The sequence below is a fragment of the Podarcis raffonei genome, chromosome 2, assembly GCF_027172205.1.
Source record: "Podarcis raffonei isolate rPodRaf1 chromosome 2, rPodRaf1.pri, whole genome shotgun sequence".
Classification (NCBI taxonomy): Eukaryota; Metazoa; Chordata; class Lepidosauria; order Squamata; family Lacertidae; genus Podarcis; species Podarcis raffonei.
Genome location: NC_070603.1, coordinates 93721218 through 93739010, shown reverse-complemented (window position 1 = coordinate 93739010; position 17793 = coordinate 93721218). Strand labels below are relative to the sequence as shown.

The 17793-nt window shown below is 42.5% G+C and overlaps 1 protein-coding gene across 6 annotated transcripts in view; it reads left to right on the top strand.

Moving 5' to 3' along the window:
* The first annotated feature begins 10915 nt into the window (after positions 1-10915).
* CNTN4 (contactin 4) overlaps positions 10916-17793 on the top strand; it is a 521364-nt gene continuing 514486 nt past the window's right edge. For 3 of the 6 annotated variants that reach the window (XM_053378151.1, XM_053378149.1, XM_053378150.1), the window contains exon 1: positions 10918-11580. The gene's annotated coding sequence lies outside the window, so the exon portion shown is untranslated. Of the gene's footprint in view, positions 11581-12762; positions 12782-17793 lie in introns of those variants that run through there. The other 3 variants (XM_053378148.1, XM_053378146.1, XM_053378147.1) reach the window with 3 other exon arrangements.

Genomic DNA, 17793 nt, shown 5'->3' with positions numbered 1-17793 from the left:
AATTGTGCTGCAAACCCTGGGGATACTTTAGTGTAGTAACTTAAGACAGGGTTGTCTAATGAAGATTTCAGTGTATTAGTAGGGAGGGGGGAGTTCATTTTCAAGATACAAGGGACACAGGGGAAAGAAAGAAAGAAGGAAAGAAAGAAAGAAAGAAAGAAAGAAAGAAAGAAAGAAAGAAAGAAAGAAAGTTGATGGCATTTGGTGGATGGCTGGACTCAGACTGCAAACAGAACTAGTGCAGGAGAAACTTGTTACACTAGACGGGAGTAATAGTGCCAGTTGTGATGCATAGTGCCATTCAAGGATTATTGCATTGGGGACAGGAAACAGACAGAGCCCTGGAGGTTCCTGCTATGCAGCACTAAATTAGCTTCAAAAAAAATTCTAGCTATAAAAAAGGCCAATGCAACCTTGCACACACAGCTTTATCTGTCATTATGGGGTGGATAGGATATTTGCTGGATCTCATTTTTCAGGCTGGAAAAAGCCACCTTAAGTTATGGCAAGCAAGCTGCTGCATGCACTACCACTGTTAATTGTGGCTCTAAAAGCACTTTCGAAATGATAGATAGTGCATTCACACACTGGATCTGAGGACTGAGAATCTCTGCAAAATGAGATAATGAATGTGTGGACAGTCCCATCCATACTCCCATGAAGAACTCAAAAAGAACTAGGGTCTGTTGCAAGTACTTTGAGGCCTTCTCATCATATTCTGTATAACCAACAGTATTTGCCTGTTCCCTTTGCAGGTGTTAAAATCTATAGGGCAGTTTTATCAATTCAGGTGCATTTAATTAATGTTCCTTCTCAAGGTAAAGCCTATATTTTCTTAAAGCAGATCTCTCAGTTGTCGACTATGTAGTATGATTACACAGAAAGCATGCTTTTGAAGGTCAATACGTAGGAAAACCTTGTCCAAAGTGTCAGCTTTATTATTACAACTGATCTTTAAAACAGTCTGCAATTCAGTTTTAGAGCTGGATTTATCACTCTGGCTGGGAATTATTTGAGACTTTCCTCCCAAAATGGGCCAGATCCAAAAAATGTATCTGGAGACCTTGATTTGTGATTTTCCCCTCTTCCTTGCTTCCCCTTTTGATGTTACTGATGAGTTCATTTAGAACTAAAAGGGTGGGCTTGCGGAGTTTAAAGAACAAGAAACAAACACAGCCTGCTGCAGCATATGCTACACGTTATCTTATTTGTTTATTCATTCAGTGATGGACTATGAAATGAGATACACTGTCAAAAGCAATGCAGCTCATACCGCAGCCTGCAGAGTTATTTGTTTATTTATCTTGCATGGAAAGGCACCCCTGACTTTTTGCCTGCGCAATCTATTCAGAGTTGCTCTCGGTTGGTTTAGGAGTACCGGCCCATTTACACGGTTGTGTCTTAAACTTCTGCAGCATTGCCCCACTAGAACTGAGCCTTGGTTCAACCACGCATTAGGGATATCTTTCCAAAACCTTCCAGTTGATTCAGCCCTGCTTTTTTCCTATCTCCAAAATCTGATTATATTTGATACAAGTCTTTTTCCACTTCTGTTTTATCCGGATCAGAACAGAAACCTTAGGCTAGTCCTCTGCCTCCCCCCGCCCCCCGCTCCAGACTCCTGGCTGACCAGACTTAATCAAGTGGACAGCCTTCGTTGCTGTTTCTGTTCTGTAAGACCTACCTCTGCTGCCTTTAGCTATCTCTTCTCTACTGAGTTTCTGTAGCGGCTCCTCCAATCTTAGCTGGCATTCTTCACTTAATTGCCACCAGCTGGAATAGAGCTTGCCTCAAGTAAGACAGCTAGGCCAGCACTTTGCAAAATTCCTGAAAACATTCTTGTGGAGGATGCCTTCCTCAGATTCATTTCCCCTGGGTTATCCTCCAATCCTTGCCTTCCAATGCACTTGGTTACAAACAAAGGCTGGGGCAATTTCCAGCTTGAGTTAAAATGTCCAGTTAGTCTCGTAATGTCACTTCAAGAAGAACCAGAGCAGAGTCCTGTCCACACTACATTTTATCCAGGCATGGCTTCCATATGGTGAGGATTCTTGGAATGTTGTCAGGTCTCGACATTCAATGGCTTTTCCTCAGAGTTTCCTGGGGAAATGGAATGATAGTTAAAACAGTTTAAGTTCATTGGCTAGATATATCTAATAAATATATGCTGAGTTGAGACGGGACTGGGTTTAGGAGTTGGTTTGTCTTTGGATACTGAATCAGCAGTGGGGAACATTTTTTCAGACCATGGACCACATTCCCTTTGGGGCAATCTTCCTTTTTTTAAAAAATAATAATTTTTTATTAGTTTTTTAAACATACCATTTTCAACAGTAATTAAACATACTTTTACATCTTATTCAAATTTTTGACTTCCATCAATCCTGTCTGAAAATTTTCCAATCTAATCTCTCAATATGCATTTCTTATCTTCCCTATTACATTTCAAACTCATAACCAATATCTCTATCTTTTTCTACTTTGTAACACTTCGTATATTTCTCCGTACAAAACTTCTTGTAGTCCTACTAGCGTAATTTGTTGATTACAGTTGCTCTTCAAATAATTCATATACTTCTTCCAATCTTCTGTAAATCTCTGGTCCCACAGGTTTCGAATCCTTCCTGTCATTTTGTCCAATTCTGCACAGTCCATTAATCCCTTTGGGGCAAACTTCCAGTAGGTTACATGCCAGCAGTGAGTAGGACCAGGGGCAGAAATTGGCAGAGTCTCCTAGTCTCATGCTGAGTGACAATGAGCAGAGCTCAGTGGAGTGGGAGGCCAACCAAACAGCAGAGTCTCTGAAGTGTACTGGCTTGGAGGCAGAGTCAGTATCCAAAGGATGAAGCAAAGCAAGATAGGTGAGGAGTCTTGCTTGGAAGGGGGTATGGTCTGAGGAGGCTTCTGAGGGCTGGGTATATAGTCCTGGAGACCTAAAATTGCCCCCAGGTCTGATGTACCCATTGATATTCTTACCACTGCTCTAGCTGCTTTTTAATTCCTTCTTTTTTATACTCTTAAATTAAAATTAAGCTTCTTTGTATGTTTAGGTATTCTGAGTCTTGCCCATTCACCCAAACTACTGCTTTGCTATTGCTATATAATTTTTAAAATACATATATATACCAGGTCACTCTCAAAGTTTTTTTAAAATAATAATTGGAATAAGTATTTCCAATGAACTTTGTCAAAAGCCTTGTGAGCATCTACAAGGTACTCCTGAGGCTTTTCCATATTACCCAGCATTCAGCATTTTGCAGATGTGGATTATATTTGGGAATGTATTTGTCATTCTTTCCACCAATATGCCTGTGAACATTTTTGCATTGTGCCCAAATAATGAGATATATGATCCTGAATTTTCTTTACCTGGTTTTAATATCACAACAATTCTATAATCTTTCCATGGCTTAGGCACTGTTAAACAGTCTTTGCATGTGGGGCAATAGTGTCTCAGATTATTTTTTTAAATATAACTATTCTGGTAGTCCATCCATGCCTTTATGTGGTTTAAGTTTCTTAATTACTCTAGAAATATCCTCCAGGAATATCAGAAATACCTGATTACTTTTTTGCCCCAAAGCTACCGAAGGAAATGAAACTTTCAAGTCTTGTGTCTAAATAACAAAACACGTACTTTATAAAAGTAAATGTGATTATCTGGAAGTATTTACATGAACGGAGCAATTCCCACACTTGTCTGAACACAGAGGTGCAATTATTATTTTTAAAGTGTTTCTGTGTTGCAAGATGCTGTTTATTACATGATTCTTGCCTTAGACAATAGAAAAACTGCATCCTCAAGTGACTCTCCTTCAGAAGTACCTGCTACGAGTTCTGCAAGAGTCCATTCTTTTACGAGTCCATTCTGCCACTAACAGGGAATTAAACTTCACCTTTCCAGTTCTCCTTGGAAAGCTACACAGTGGAGGTGGGTGGGGAAAGAGAGGTTTCCATCTGAAGGGACGGCACTGTTGTCAGGATGCACGAGATCTTCGCTGTTGTGGAGGGGAGCATTGATTTGTTCCTAACGCCAGGAGCTGTTCTAATAAGGAGGTGCTGATATGTGAAATGAAACCACAGAGTGCAGGCACGTGGAGTGCAAACCTGTGAGCCGCATTAAATACAAACTCAACCTGCACTAATGTTAATTGTCATTCAGTTTATATCAATGTAAAGCTTATTAAACCATAAAGTGAGGCATCTAGCACCAAGTGCGGCACTGGAGACAATTAAGTGTAATAAGTGTTTCTCTTAATCCCTCCAAACCCTGGAGATGCACAAGTTACAGATGAACATCCTGTTTGCATTAAAGGCACTGCTTGCATGGCAGCTGAGCACACACACTGTGTCGAGAGATCCCAACTCAGATATAAAGCCAATTCTTCCCTGAAGCCTGAAATCCAGATTCCCTTCCTTTTGTGTGTGTGCGTTGGTGGCTTACTTCATAGTCAACCCCCCCTTTCCTTACTCACAAGTTTAATTTCCGAGACAGCTGTTCTTCTACAGCTACTACTATTAATTATCTGGATTAGTGCTGAATTTATCAGATTGAGATGCCTGACTCCCTGGGTATGTAAAAATTAGGGCCTGTGGGAGAATAAAGCATAAATAACTGATAGCTTGTGGAATGTTTAAGCTTACCTAGCCTTTCCATAGCACTATGAACAGGCATTGTAAATAAAAGCACAACAGAAGACTAAGATCCGACCGGGTCAATATAAACAGCAAAGAGCAATGACCAGTGTCTCTTTCCAGATTAGTGGTACTTCTTTGTGGTTCATATGTGAGGGAGCCACTTCCACAAGGAATTAGTTACAGAAACCACAGGAGCATTTTCGAAATGTCATCTTCAAACTGTATATTCCATCATGAGTTAGAACTCCGTGCTTTACATTCAGAGGCGTCCTGAGACATTTTGTTGCCCAACATGACAGACAAAATTGTACTCCTCCCACACCCCATTTACAGAAGCTGACTGGATTGACAAGTTATATTTTATATTGATGCTGCTGATGGAGGAGCATCCTCTACCACACTAGCTTAAATGGTGCAGGGCAGGCCACAACACACACAAGTGTGTCCTCCAGAACCTTGATGACACTATGTGCTCCAGCATCATTCGCTTCACTGTGCATAATGGTATAGCTGGCACTGCTTTCAAGCCCAAATTTGTTTCAACAGCTGCCAACCCAAAGATCATGCATGCCATTTTCAAAACCCCAAGAGAGTAAGAGAAGAAACTGCTGATGCAGCTTTCTCTCTCACCCCCCCTAGAAATCACATCACCCACCATCTTTGTCCCACCACCATCACTTGCCTGTAGCAAGCAGGAAGTTAATTTTGTTCTATAACGGGAAGAAGAGTATGATGGGCAATAGAATATATATATTGGAATAGGGAAGGATGCAGAACATCTGCGTATTTTCTTGCTGCTTCAGAGTGTCCACAGGGACTGGTGGGTTCTCTTGGCATCCCCAACCGCAATATACCCTGTTCTCCAAACACTAAAATGTTCAGAGTGTCAACATTCACTATAGATTAGCAAAGCTGTGAGATCGGATTACTAAGGAAGTTAGACAGTATTGTGCCAATCAAAATAAGTGCATTTGGCAGCTTATTTACCAAGTAGGTACAAAAGCAGTTCACATTCACAAAAGGGTGTTGTTGTTTTTTTAAAAAAAAGAATTAAAAATTAAAAATTAAAAAAATTAAAAGCACCGTGCCTATTAAATCAATGTAGGGCATAAAGCAATATAAACAAGTAGTTTACTTTATGGAATATTTCTAAATGAACAAATTAGGGGAGGGAGAGCTACATCCCAGTGGTACAACACACCCTTTGCATGTTTAATGCCACACTAGTAGCTTACTTCTGTTAAAAGGCTTTCTGGTAGAAGAGGCCTGTGAAATACTTCTGCCTCTGAAAAGCTTCTCTCGGGTTAGGACTTGTAGACCTAAGCAGCAGGCAACTCTCTTACACTATAGTTAGTAAACTATGGGGAGTGAGTAAAATTATCATTATGGAATGGGACATCCCTATTTTCACTGAAGAAATGTTGGAAGGTATGCTCATGTTGGGGAAAATATTTCTGCATTGCAGGGTGTTGGACTAGATGGCCCTCATGGCGCCTTCCAATTCTACAATTCTATGAAAAGCACACAGCCTGACAGTGGAGGGAGCCTGCTGAGAATCTCTTGTGGTACAGCCTTGGAGGTGGGTTCTTGCATTGAGAACAGGTAACAATTCAGCCAAATGACATGGAGTGGAAGAAGAACAGGCAACACTTTTCAAAGTGATGATGGTTTCAGGTGGGTTTTCTAAAACTAAAAACAGCTTCATAAATTGTTTAATTCTGAAGTTGAAATTTAGAAATACTAGTTATTCATATAATTATATTCTGATATAACATTTGTGCTTTAAGGGATGCACTGACAGCAAGTTTGTCTACTGGTTTTAAAGGAGATCAGTGATAGAGTGATAACAGAGCTCATGCTTCACTCACATAGAGAGGGCTCCAGGTTCAATCCTTATAAATATCTCCAGTTAAAAGGCTCAGGTAGCAGGTCATGTGAACATCCTCTGCCTGAGAGCCTTGAGAACTGCTACACGGCTAAACGGGCAAGTCCTTCCTACATTGTAGCCACTTTTGTCACTACTGAGCAGTAATTGCCCATCAAGGGCTTAGTGATGAGTGTTCCAAGTGTTACTAAAAAGACTTAAAAGTAGGATCCACAGGATTCTGCTAGTGGTGGTATATAATAGCCTGTGTTTGGATCTGCTCCAGGTAGCCCCACATTCTCAAATGAGTAGGGTTGTTTGTTACCAGGATCAATGTGTTCTCTCTGGTAGCCACTACTGGAACCCAGAGTATGGACAGCTTTCACCAGCCAAACTCCTTGCTAATATTTAGACTTCAATTATATGCTTTTGTATATGTCCAAGTACAGATGGAATCTAATTCCTATCTTCTGTTGGATTATTTGTTTGGTTTGCTTCTGGCTGTTGCCTATTTTATACTATACTTGTCTTCTCCTTCTTCTTCGGTGAACACTCATAGCCGAATAAGATTGTCTTCGATAAACAAGGTTTTAACAGTGAGTCCGTAAGTGACTGTGGAGGCCAATTCTGGATCCACACATCCTTCCACAGTGGGGACATAGGTTTCTGGGTGGGAGTTGATCGCAGTGAAAGGGTTTGCCAAGCATGCCTTCCTCTTAGCACGTTTCTCCCTTTTGTCCTGAATTTCAGCGTCTTCAAAGCCCATGACATCTTTGGTAAAGGCTGTTCTCCAATTGGAGCTCTCACAGGCCAGTTTCCCAGTTGTCAGTGTTTATACTACTTTTCTTTAAAAAAGATTTGTCCTGAGAGGGTCTTTAAACCTCTTTTGTTGACCACCAGCATTACACTTTCCATTTTAAGTTCAGAATAGAGTAGTTGCTTTGGAAGACGATAATCAGGCATCTGCACATGACCAGTCCAACAAAGTTGATGGCAGGATCCTACTTGCCTGAAAATCACACCTGGTAATATTGGCTTTGACACTGGTGATCTTTACTTCTTCCAGTACTATACTTGTGTTGGATTGTTAACTATATTGTTGATTTTGTTATGGGGCCCCCCTTATTTACCAAAAGCAGCATGGAATTGGGGGGATGGGGCTAACTAACTAGCTAACTAAACAAATAGCTATATAGAAAACACTTCTGGTAACAATGAGCATCAGGAACCCACATATCAATACTATGTGTTGTTTACTTCGAAATGAGTCTCAATTCTCTTTAATGAGGGCTTATCATAGGACTACAAACTCAGAATGGCCACCATTTTATATTATCAGGGGGGAAAGGGCATAGCTCAACTAAAAGCATGGTGTAGTATTTATAGACTTGGACCCAGGATCAACCCCCCAAAACAATGAAAGTCAATGGATGATCTTGGGCTAGTAACTCACTCTCTTAGCCTCACCTACCACACAGATTTGTTGTGGGGAAAAATATGGGTGGGGAACAACACCATTTGCTCCACCTTGAGCTCCTTGGATAAAAGATATGTTAAAAAATATATTAAATTTATTTATTTATTATATGCATTTATTACCTGCCCTTCACCAAAGGTCCAAGGGCGGGTTATATAACAATAAAACAGTAACATACATTACATAATGAATGACTAAAGCAACAGTACAACCAATAAAATCATTAACAGGTGATGAGCAGTAATCCAATGTTCCCAAAAGCCTGGGTAAAATGGTGTGCCTTTGCATCTCTTCTAAATAACCCCTCAAATTGGGACTAAATAAAATAAAGAAAAGTACTTCTTCTGTTGCACACTCCATTGTCCTATCACATCATTTATAGAGTTTCTGGCAGCCAATATTACCAGGTGTGATTTTCCAGCAAGTAGGAGCCTGCCATTTTCTATCTATCTAGAGTTAAATATTTGCCACTGGCAACCATGAATTTTCTTATTGAAACAGTCTTCCCAGGTTTCACTAGGTTCTGTTTTGAACACAAAGGCCACGTCTCAGAGTCCTGGAACATGTGAGGCCATCTGAGGTTGTGCGGGATGCCTTTCCCTCACCACTGAGTAACAACAGATCACCTTCCCACATTCAGGAGCAAGGATGTTTTGGGACAGGATGCATTCCTCCCCATCAAGGGTGCAAAGGCAGGAGCAGTTGCCATCTATTCACAATTATTTCTCTCCCTCTTGGTAGAGCAGGGATTGGTAGAGCTACTAGAACAGGGGTTCTCCAACAGTGGTCCAAGGTCCAAACTGTGGTCTGCAAGCTTCAATCAGGCAGTACATGGTGTGTCTGTGAAGAAAGGCAGGCACAGTGTGTTAGTCATATTGATTTTTATTGTATTATTATTATTATTATTATATTATTATTATTATTATTATTATTATTATTATTATTTACATTACCCAAACTGCATATATATGTTGCACTTCATTGTGAAATACTACTGTTTGAGGCAGTTTCCTAAACCAGTTTCACACCAACTGCAGCCCCCTGTTTTTCTCCAGATGTCACTGGGTTGCAGTTGCCATTGTCCCTCACCACTGGCCATGTCTTCTGAGGCTAATAGGAATCATAGAGTTGGAAGGGGCCCTGGGGATCATCAAGTCCAATTCCCTGCAATTAAGGAATATGCAGATGTCCCTTATGGGGACTTAACCTGCAACCTTGGTGTTATCAGCACCACGCTCTAGCCAACTGAGCTATCCATCAGAGTCCAACATCATTTTGCTAGGATGGGAAAACGTTGACCCTCTGTTTACGCTCAGCCAAAAGCCTTATTGAGCAAAGATTAGCAGACATTGAAAATCAACACAACCTCGCCAGGGGTGGGGGTGTCTGCTCCCCCAGGTATCATGGAATAACCCCACCACTTGGCCTTCCATCATACATGTCATCTCTTTCATCAGTACCACACCGACTTGCATTTATTCGTGCAAGGTTCAATGTCTTTCCATCGAATCTGCTGAGCCACAGATTTTCCAAGGGTTTGGTGTCTCCGCTATGCGTGTGTGACGGGGAAACTGTTGAATCTCTTTCACATATAATGTTCAACTGTCCCCTACATAGCATAGCCAGGACTAAATTCCTGGGTCCTGCTTTACTGCGCTTGGTTGGCAGGCCTGTTGAGTTACACGCTGCACTGCTTTTGCAGGATACAGATCCTTCTGTAACTCTGCAGGTGGCGAGATTCCTGAATGCGGTTATCTCACACACAAACACCACCAAAAAACAACAAAAACATCAAAACTAATCGGACTGTTATGATGAGAGTGCATGTCGGATCTCGTCTTCAGTTTTTCTTTTTCTGTGAACCGTCCCTTGGAGCTCTCCTGACCCCAAGCTGTCATTTGGCTCTGCTCAATGACCCACCCTTGCATCGTGGTGTTCACCTTCTGTTGTCGGATATATCGGTCTTTATGTCTCTGTGTTTTTATGTTTGTACATACTCTATGGGCTAATAGCCGTAAATAAATAAATTGTATAATTGACCCTCTATAAGTTGGACTACAACCCATATTTCACATAGGGTCACATAGGCTGGGGCATATGTTGGGTGTCTAGCAACATATACAGAGGACCATAGGTTTCCTGACCCTGGCCTATTAAAGATATATGTTTAATATGCATAAAATGTAGTGTTTGGATGCACTGATGTAAAGAAGACTTATGAAAGGGTTTGCATTTGCAAAGAGAAGTTTGCATTAGACAGGAGGTTAAACTCTAGGTATATGCCACAAGTAAGGTGTTTAAGGCTGATTGATGACTCATCCTGGACACACAAACTGAGAGCTCTCTCAACAGGTCATAAAACCTGAGAACTCAGCATCTTCCTCGGTTCTTGGAGCCAGCAGCAGTAGAAATGAAGCTGGGCTATCCTGAAGAAGCAAGATGCTTGCACAGGATGTCTCTCTTGGATCAGAGAGGGTAAATCTACTGACATTTATTAAGGACTAAAAAGAAGGCGGCACTGCATTGTTTTAGAGCAATGTGCTATTTTGTATTTTGCAACTTTTATTTGCAACTATTTTAAGACTGTTCTGCAGTCTAAAGCTTCGAAACCCGTTCTCGGGGTGGAGAGCTAATTCATTTCCGCTCTGCACAAGGTCCGGATCAGGGATTGCGTTTGCAGCAACAACTCTGAACATGGCCTAGATAAAGTGGGTCCCAAACCTCCCAAGTCAGCAGCAGCGGTGGTGTTGACTGCTGGTGCTCCTCAGCAGGAGCCCATCCGGAGATGGCGCTTGCGGGTTGATACATCCAGGCTCGCCAGCTCGCTCGCGTGCATGTGTATGCAATCCATTCCCGCTCCATGAAAATCAATGATACTCTTGCTGCGCGGCGGCGGCGACAGAGGCTTCTCTTCCCCTCCAAAGGTCTAGTGAGATCTACGGGTTGCTTTTGCAGCCGGGATGCGCACGTGCCCGCACACATTTTCCCCTCCTTTAGCCACGCCCCTCAGAAGCCCTCCTAGCTAAAAAGAACCTGTGCGGCTCTTTCTCCCTTCGCCCAATCTCTACTGCAGGGCAAGAGAAGGAGGGAAAGAAGAACGGAACCGGGTGAAGAAAAGGGGAGAGGAGAAAAAGAAGAAGAAGGTGGGGGAGGCGGAGCTAACACTGAAGCGGCTCGGATAGTTGGCAGACACCGTGTTCTTCCTCGCCGTTCTTTTAATCTGCCTCTCCCTCACCCTCGCCGCCCCACCGGCAGCCGAGGAGTAGATTTGGGGAGGAGGAGGGTGGGGTTGGCTCTCGGCGACCGCCAACACCAGCAGCGCCGCCGCCACAGCGCTCCCAAATTCGCCTCCGTCCGGCATTCCGGCTCCTCAGCAGCCCTCGAGGCTTCGCGCCCCACAGCGGGAAAGCAGGACTTTCCGGGCGCGAGCATAAAAATAAAATAATAAAGCGCGGAAGGGAGAGAGAGAAGAGCCGCCTCAGCGCGCCGCTACCACCAGCAGCAGCACCGGCAGCGGCTTGTCTTGCTTGCTTCCTTCGCCAGCCTGGGAGCTCTGCCCGCAGCCGCTCGGAGGAGCCTCTTGGCAGCTTCCCGCGTCAAGGTAAGGCTCGGCTTGGGCTGCGCGTCCCGGAGTGCAGCGCCGTGTTTGTTATGAGGAGAAGGAGGAGGGGGCGCGCGGGCGGGTGTGGGGGAAAGAGCGGGAAAAGGCGCCTTTCTCTCTCTCGCTTCACAGTGGTGGGTCGCTGCTGCCTTTGAAGGGAAAGAGCAGGTGCTTCCACCAAAAAAAGGAGGGGGTTCGTTTGGGTGTGTGGAGAAAGAGAAACAATTCATGGTCTACACCATCCCCAATCCCACCCAGGCTGTCCTTTCCCCTCTCGTGCACAGCCTCTGCCTCCAGCTCTTTTTCTCTTAGCTCGGGCATGGATTCAGTCTTATTCTCCCGGGTGGTGGGTGGGTGGGCTCCGGGCTTCTCTTGGCATGCACAATTTTGGCCCTCGGATTTGGGCGACACTCTCCCCCCCCTACACCCCCCGAGTCAACAAGTTTTATTGGTGGCGCGAGGACCCGGGCGCTTCTAGTTCTCCTTCGAGCTGTGGAGGCTGGTGTTTTGCCAAACTGTCTGCTGGGTTTTGCAGTTTCGCCTGCAGCACTTCGGCTGCGTGGTCGGTTTGCTTTGAAGCCCCGTCGTTCAAAGCGTAGCGGCCCGTGATTTGCCTCCGCTCAAAAACAAAAACTTCACGCGCGCTTACTTCAGAGTAATTGCCTTGCACGTTTGTCCGCGCCCTGCTCTGGGGTAAGACAGCAGCGGATGCTGCAAGACCTGGGCTCTGTGAACCTGGCTGTAAAATTAGCTCCGCTGAACTCGGTGGGACTTGCTCAGAGTGGTAGAGCTTTGCATGCAGAAGGTCCCAGGTTCAATCCCTGGCATCTCCAGGTAGGGCAGGGAGAGAGAGAAAGAGACCTTTGCCTGAAACCTTGGGAGAGCAGCTGCCAGCCCGTGTTTTCACTACTGAGGTAGATGGACCGGTGTATGCTCTGATTCTGAGCAAATATGCAGGACTGGACTGTGGAAGAAGGTGGGGTGGCTGAGATTGCCACCCAAACAGAGTTTGCATAAGGAGCGAGAGTGCTCTAGTAGGGAAGGGCTGCTGCCAAATAGATTTTCCTACAGAAATGGAGTGGGGAGGGGAGAACCATGGTATGCAAAATTGCGACTCCCCCCTCCTCCCATGAAAAGAAGTAGTGATGGTGCGACAGGGTACAACAAACTGATGGGCATCAGACTCGATCCTTCTTCCTATGTGAGTCTGTCTTCTGCACAATTCCCACTCAGGGTTTACCCAGAGGAGTACAGATACGGAGGTTAACTTGGCTAGATAGCAGTTATCTTTTCCAGTCACCTTTGCAGAGAGACGGCAAACAGGCAATATGTATCAGCCCCTCGTTCTTGTCTTTTAACAAATGGAATGAGCAAAAAGGAGAGAGTCTGGGCAGTGGTGTGGTGGATCCTGGGATAAACAGACATTTGGATGATAAAACCCTGGTCAGGTTTTGCCTGAGCTCCTATTAGTACTCCAGTGTTGGTCCAGAGATGTTCAATTATGTCTTTGGAAGCAGAAACAAGCAAACACAAAAGCAACTGATGTCTTGCAGGAATGGGAAGCTGGGTGTTACAAGCAGCAAGTTAACAGCTCTTCCACTGCACACCCTCCTCCAGTGTTGAATACAAGGAACTAGCTTCCTTTTATTTACTATGCAAATTAAAAGATTGGGTCTTACTGTATGTAGGTTGAAACATGCCTAGGAAAAGGATAAGAAAAGTGATACAGGGGTGTGTGGGTGTGTGGTTGTTTGTGCATGTACACACATGTGGAGTACAACTATTGGGTTAATCTTGTGTAAATTCTTGGGACAACTTTTACTGGATGCAAACAAGTGTTCCTTTTTCCACTTTTCAAATTCTGTCTTCCCAAGGGTGGTTGTTAGCTTTCTGTGTTGCAAGCAACATAATGCAGCATGTTGTGTCACTTACCCAGACAGAAATGACTTGCTCACTAAACTACAAATGAAATGATGCTGCTTGCATAACAAGTGAGGCTAGTTAGCATTTTACATACTGATTTTCATTTAAGGTAAATGAAAGCAGGATAGCTGTCACTGTGTTTATGGATATTTGTGCTCTGTAGGGAAGGATATACTAAAATCCTAGAGAGATATCATTCAAAAATCATGAAAATATATTTTATTCATGTTTAATCTCCCCCCCCCCGAATAAGCTACTTTTTGAAATGTGTTTAAAAGGATCTGTATAAATCCAGACATCATTTTTGGTTTTTGTGTTTTTCAATGTTGTTATAGATTTTGTGTTAAAACTTCTGCACTACCTTAATGAAATTATTACTTTTAGAATAATAAATGATGCTGTTGAAAGTGCTAGGTTGAGTGTGAATCAAAAACTACAAACATTTCATTGCTTGGGACCCCGAACACACAAAATTAGAAATAATTACCGCTTCTTCTCCAGGGACCAACTTTTGAGCAGGGGTGAAGGTGGACATACATTTTTAAGTGGGTTGGAATGGAAGTAGTTTCAAAACAGCTCTGCTGCATTTTGAGGCATTTGTTTCCATCACACTCTTTATAGGCTGAACTGCGCAGTTTAGAATCTCTGCCTGTGCCTGTGTTAATTTATGGGCAATCATTGCTTGAAGTTGTGTATTTCCATAGTATCTCTCTTGCCTTGTGGATGCAAGTTACAAAACCATTTCTGTTTGACAGTAGTTGAATGCCACCATCTGGATTCATTCCTAATATTAGGGGATCACATGATCAACACTACTGCATGTTTTTCTTTAAAAAAACAACAACCCAGCAGCTGCTGTGGTTTATCTGAGGGTACTTCTATAACTGAAATAGGTTGTAAGCCACAGCTGGTAAGGAAAGAATAAGTTGACACACACCCAGTCAACAAGGTTTGACATGAGTGTTATAACGCCGAAGTGATAATTATGACTGCTGTAGACAAACAGTTCGTTGTAAGCAAGTTCCATTGAAATCAGTGGTACTTTGCCACACATGTATAGTGTCTAAAATTGGAATGCAATGGTAGTTACTGCCACTTGTGGAAATAAGCAAGACTGTTTCTGTGCCTCCTCAAACCACAAGTGCTTTCCCCCTTACCAGTGGTTGGAATTGCATCGTGTGCAAACTGAAAATGTGAAATCGCAAGGCATATTTATAAGCTGTTAAAACAATTTAGATGATAAAATAGTTGTCAGTTGCATAGTACACACAGGCCAAGTACAGTGTGCTGTCAGTTGTGTGCTGTCAGATTTCTGCATGATGCATCTTTCACTTCTGGTATGAATAGCTGTACTGGGTCATTGATCTGGTTTCTGATTATAACCATATTCAGATGCTTTTCTGTAGGTGTTAACATCATAGATTAGAAAACTTGGTTCCATTTTGCAGTTAAAGTTGTCAGGAATATCTAAACCTGCTATTCATTGGCATAGATACCTTTAGCATCCTAATAGCTGTTCATTCCCCACCACCACCATGTTTTCCCATAATCTCATATATATTGCACTGCAGGAAATGTATGTCTCCTTATTGCCTTTGCCTTCTCATTGTAAGCTTTCAAGCTTGGCCATACAGCTTGTCACAATATTCCTAAATATAACCTCTTATATCTTCTACAGAACTACTTGGGAACATAAAAAGAGCTCTAGTACATCAGACCAAAGATCCATCTAGTTCAACATCCTGCTTCCATAGAGCCCTACCAGAAGCCTCCGGGAATCCCTTTCTCTTTAATAGACAATGATTTTGTTCTCTTGCAGCATGTGGCGTCTGTCTGAGTGTATGCTAATATTCTACCTATACTCTAAGCATTTTATAGGATAATGGAAGACCTGATGCTTAGCCAATTAAAAGACTCTCATTGACTTTGCCATGGCCTAAGCACTGAATTCATAGGAAGCTATCCAGTATAACATTTGCAATGTGGACAAAATTACTTTCTAGCTTGACTGATGTTGGGAAATAATGCATTGCTGGTAGCTTAAAATAGTTGGAAGAAGTGCTTGCTAGTGCTCTTTAACCTTTTCAGGCCTGTGGACAAACTATACTGAGCAAGGCTCTTTGGGCCTTGGGCAGGAATACTGAGCAGTGTTCCCCTCCCCCAACTGGTAGAAGCACTATGTCTGCTTCTTGATAAGATATCAGTCTTTTAAATTTTATTTCTGGAAGACAGAAAGAATGAGGTCATCTAAGTTAAAGATAAGCACAGAAGTGTAGCAAAATCAGTTCATTCTAAAGGATGGATCAATCTATGATTTCAAGTTCAATTTTAAAAATTCAGATTTCAATTCAGAATTATTACTTTTTAGTAATGTGAGCTTATCAGCATTTTGGTGTTATCCCTGGGTTTCATCCCAAAATAATATGACTGCTGTACACAAGCTTTTTCTGCAGGAAATTGTTAGCCAGCATCCTTAATATCAATTGGATATAAATGAATTTGAGGACTTTACAATAGCCCCTCTAATTTCCTCATGTGCTGTATTAGCCTCAATTTCACTGTGTTCATTATCCTGTGGGCTTAAACTGTTCTAGGATGGTTAAGGAAGATGCCACTACTAAATGCAGCTAGAGCTTGATTCTTATATGGGCCCTATAATTTATATCTGTTTCCAGTGAGTTACAAACACATTATATTGTACAGGATTGGAGAAATGGAAGGATAAAGGTACATTAGTGCTAGAGGTGCACACCCTTCTGCATAATACAATAATTACTTCTACTGTTTAGTAGTCATATCACACTTCTAATATGCAACATGCTTTACAGTTTTTCATTCTCTTTGCCCTAACATAATCCTTGGAAGTATGTACAATATTCCCATTTTATGACTGTGGAACTGTGACCAAGAAAATAATTTGCTCAGGGCCATGGCAGGGTAATGATTCAGACCCACATTTCACAGAACCAAAAACAGTGGTATAAATCTGGCATACTGCACTGACTCTCATTTATTGCTGGTGTACACATTTTGTTTATGCACTTACTTAACTTTATTTACATGTATCACCCTCCTTAGTTACTTGTGTGTGTATGTGGGTCTATTCAGATATGTTTCATGGGACCAGAAACATGGTTAAGAGTGTTGCTACACATGCCATTTCTGTAGCCAATAATTGCCACAAGGCAGTAAAAGATACCATATTAATCAGATGAGGGGTTGCTATCCTGAGTGCATTTTTATATGGGGTTTCATTCATTAATCCCATAAATCAGAGTTAAAATTGCATGTATCCCTAAAACTGTTGCTTGAGTTCCACAGTTGCTCAGGTGAATTAACTAGTGTTGTGTAGCAAGAAGTCATGCCATGCAACCACCCCTTGTGTTTTCCTCTTCCCACTTCTTGCTAAGAACATTTTCCAAAAGTGTTAAGAATATCCCTTGCTACATCCCCTTGGGTTACGCTTATGTAATCACTCCTTTTGTCATAACTGTTCTGGTTGAGTCTAGCCTTCTGGCTGAAAGCAGGAATTGTAATGCATACCTTTTGTACCTATGAAGCGGAAGAGGAGAGCATGGCTGAAGTACATGCCTTGTCCTTTTTGGAGAAAATAACTGCAATTGGTAACTCACCAGCCACATGTTCACAAGCAGCTTGACCACATGCCTCTTTCCTGTTCTACATTTGGAGTCTGCTTCCAACAAATGTCCACTGGGTGATGTCAGTCCATGTGTATCTCTGTCCACCTACCCTCATAGCTGAATAGAGAAGAGTGTAGATTTTGTGTCTTGTGTGCTCCGCTTTGGAGGCTCTCTGTTGAAGCTAATAAATATGTAAGATCACATGTCTAAAATACAAGGCATTTGCTTTTATTCATTTATCTTTTTTAGCCCAAGTCTCATTAGCTCTCTTAGTCAATAATGCCACGTTTACAATTAAGATATAGATCTGGATCCAGAATTTTTGCATTTATAAAACTGTGCTTACCTACCTTCTCTCCATTGCATCTCTCTGTGTTCCCCAAAAGCCTCTTCTGAGAGTCAGGGGCCTGGTGCTTGGAAGGAGAAAGTGGGAGTAAGTATAGGTAGCTTTTCTAGCAAGACTGTCTCCACAACACTCATGTTAAGTTTTTGTTTCTGACACCACATAACTGGGATGGGGTTGCTGGTCATACTGAAGTTAAGCTGACCTACTCTAGCTCATGGGTCACCAATGTGGCAGGTGCACACCCACTCACAGAGGCTTTCTTTGGCAACTGCAGTGTGCCTTCTATGGCACTCTTCCTCCTGC